The following is a 3,381-nucleotide window of genomic DNA, read 5'->3' as shown; positions in this document are numbered from 1 at the left end:
ATACTCCGAAAAAAATTTGAGCGCAGCCAAGCAGTTAACCGTTTTTCACATAATGGTGAACTTAATGTTGAATGACGTAATCGGTGAACATCGAATAAACAAAACACTTATCGCTTTTTAACACAGAATAACTCCGGCAAATCTTTCATATTGTTCTAAGAATTTCCTAAGAAAAAAAATTAAACAAGCTAAATGATTTTTTATTTCCTTACAATGAGACATTATTAAGTTCATATTTTTATAAGTAGCTTCATCTGTGTATAAGCCTACTATCGTATGTTTGCGCGTCGATAAGCAACGTGGTTTTCAAGGGGAACGCGATTTTTCATCGTCATCAACAGTGGCGGATCAAGTCAAGTAAGGATCCTAAGCAATAAAAATTGCAAAAAGGTTTTCCTGAATCAAAGTGAATATATGTATTTGTTATCTCGTGATAATCAATTTTTTTTTTTTCTGCATTTTCCACACTAAGCATGTCTTTTAACTTAGTTGTTGAAGTTACGATAAATTGAATACAGTTGTTATAAGAAATTGTTAAAAAAATACTTTAACGATACAATATGACTCTTTTAGGGGCTCTCTAAATCTCGGACCCCAAGGAACCGCTTAGTCCGTTTAGCGTTTAATCCGCCTCTAGCTGTCAATCGTTTGTATTGAATAATTGATACTAAGATAACGCGATTGGTTTAAAAAAAATTCCTATCATTATTAAATGAAAAAGATTTAATGACGAGGGAAAAAATCATGACACAAAACATTATTTCCATGTTCTGCAAACATCAATTATAAATGAATAAATTCCTAAGAAAAAGAGTCAAATAATATAACAAAGTTAACTAAAAAACTTTTTCCGTGTTTAGAACAACAGAAAGTAATTTGTTCAACGACTTATGTTTATAACTCACTGATCTTCTGAGTTTTATGTTGCACAGTAGGATATCCCGCATTTTTCAACTTTCACATAACAGGTCGGCCGCAAGGATTTTGCTTTTTGCCTTTAGGTACACACATTAAGAATGGACATAAAAAAAATTATCAAAATAAAAGCAACATTTACAAGTATTTACTTAAATGGAGAGGAGGGGGGGGGGGGGGGAGGAGGAGCAAAATTTAAAATACGTAAGAGTGTCCCATACAGATTGTATAAAATATAATTTTTTTTCACCAGATTGAATGTTGATAATCATGAATATTTTTAGAAATTTCAGGTTTCATAAATGTTTTTTCCATAATACAATATCAAGGCTTTAAAGTTATTCAAACAAAAATTAAACTCATTTCTCTATCTCTATGTATTCTGTTATAACCACTGAAAAATGACTAAAATGAATGCTAAAATGAATAGAAGTCCTTCTTGCTATTATAAAGAGGCATTATCACTCTATATTATGCTTTTGCCTGGAAAAAATCATCTCATCTCTCAAAACCAAAGACTGTTGCAGAAGCTGCAGTTATCTAAAACAAATAATTGTTTTAAAATCTATTTTCATGACAGAAAATATTTATTAAGTTTTAATTAATCAAAGTATATTAATAAGCATAAGGAAAACTAATTTTACCACCTTAACTGCAATCTCAAAACATTGGTTTTGTCACTTCTGCCATCAAAGAATATACAAAAGATTCAAATATATTCTCTCAAGTAATCTGACACTTTGATGTAACCTTATCTTTGACTCTATGCACTTTATTTTTGTACAGCAATAAAAAAAGAGCTGATTCTGGAACAGTTTTAGTCTCAAAAAAAACTTTTAAATACCCTGAAGCAATTGTAGCCGCAGCAGCAACAGAAGTAACAGCAGCAGCAGCAGCAGCAGCAGCAGCAGCAGCAGCAGCAGCAGCAGCAGCAGCAGCAGCAGCAGCAGTGTTTGAAACTTCATTCCTAATTGCAGCAAAAGCTGCATTTTGAATCTTCACATAATTTCGTTTTACTTTAAAATCCTTATTTTTATTTAGCACATCAGTATTTTCTGTTTAATTAAAACACTTTAAATAACAATTAGAAAACCTTTCCTCATTTACATATTTTTAATAACTCATATGCTGTTTTCAAATGGCTCCAATTTAATATCTCCTTTTCTTTCGCTTCCTTTGTTGATTACTTGTAATCTCTTTATAATTTTTTGATTCTATCATATCTTAGACTTTCTTCCACTCTTTTGTTCTCTGCGCTTTGATAAAATCTAACTCTATCAAGGGAATCTTTTCTGATTTTTCACATGCACTGCTGATGTGAACTTTTCTTTCACATTAAAGACAATTTGATTCATTACAGAACTAAATAGAAAATTTTGCAGTTAGTTATAGCAAACAGTTGCAAGATATAAACTTTAATATGTTGTCATTTTCCTTCTTTTTGGTTATCCTATATATGTAAATGTCCTGTACATCATTATACACTTTTTTGATTTTTCTGTAAATGGAGTTGTCTGCAAAAATAATCGGAGATAAAAAGTCTGAGTTTGCTTTTTGCCGTTATTTAACAACTTCAAATCTTGTCTTAACCAAATAATCGAATGGATAGATTTTTTTCTTCTGATAACCCATTAATCAGTACAACTTAACAAAGAACAGCACCAAGAGTTGGTAGCTCAGATGGCATAGTCTCTTCCTTTCTCTAAATTTAAAATATTATCGTTACGTTATTTGTAACAATTATCAATTTTATTATTAATAATATAATATTGTTAGTCTTTTTTTTTTTCTTTTTTTTTTTTTTTAATAAGAAAGCATTAATAAAATTATTATTAAAATAATATAATATTATTAAAAGATTCTTTGTAATATTAAGACAATGCTTAAAAATATTTATTAAAAAAAAAAAGTATATTATACCATTTAAATTAGAGAAAGCTTTGCTTTTTTAAACTGATCCTATTTTGATATAACTTCAAGCAAAAAAATACTTCAGCCCAACTAATTACGGTAAAAAAACATTATTGAAAAGTGTGGGATGCCCTACTGCACAGTTGTTGGATATCTCAGTAAAACCAGTAACAATTTTAATGGATTACGCCCTCAGATTTTGATAGTTTTAAGGATATTATTCAGCATTTAACACTACTCTGAAATGATTTTTTTTTTTACATCCTAACGGTTTCTGATACACCCTAACGGTTTCTGATACATCCTAACGGCTTCTAATACTTTGAATATTTTAAATAAAACTCTTTTTTTGTTTGTTTTTTTTATAAAAAACCTTTTAAATAAGGAAACTTATGTTCGTTTTTTTAATAAGATTTTTAACAAGTTTTACCTATAATTTTTTTGCAAAGGAGTTTATACTAAATTGACATTATTTGAGGAGTAAAATTTTATGAAAAATTCAAGTTTTTAGGGTTTTTTTTTTATAAAAAAAAGTTTAATTCTAACTAAAAGTTG

The 3,381-nt window shown here is 29.0% G+C and overlaps 1 pseudogene; it reads right to left on the bottom strand.

Annotated features, from left to right (window-relative positions):
• Window positions 1–1,638: 1,638 nt before the first annotated feature.
• On the bottom strand, window positions 1,639–2,602 carry LOC149882600 (uncharacterized; annotated as a pseudogene).
• Between the last annotated feature and the right edge of the window lie 779 nt (window positions 2,603–3,381).

Source organism: Hydra viridissima, unplaced genomic scaffold, assembly GCF_058129835.1.
Source record: "Hydra viridissima isolate aposymbiotic clone 2 unplaced genomic scaffold, HvirCarnegie_v1 scaffold_10, whole genome shotgun sequence".
NCBI lineage: Eukaryota > Metazoa > Cnidaria > Hydrozoa > Anthoathecata > Hydridae > Hydra > Hydra viridissima.
Note: the sequence above shows the minus strand (reverse complement) of the source record. Positions and strands in the feature narration are given on the sequence as shown.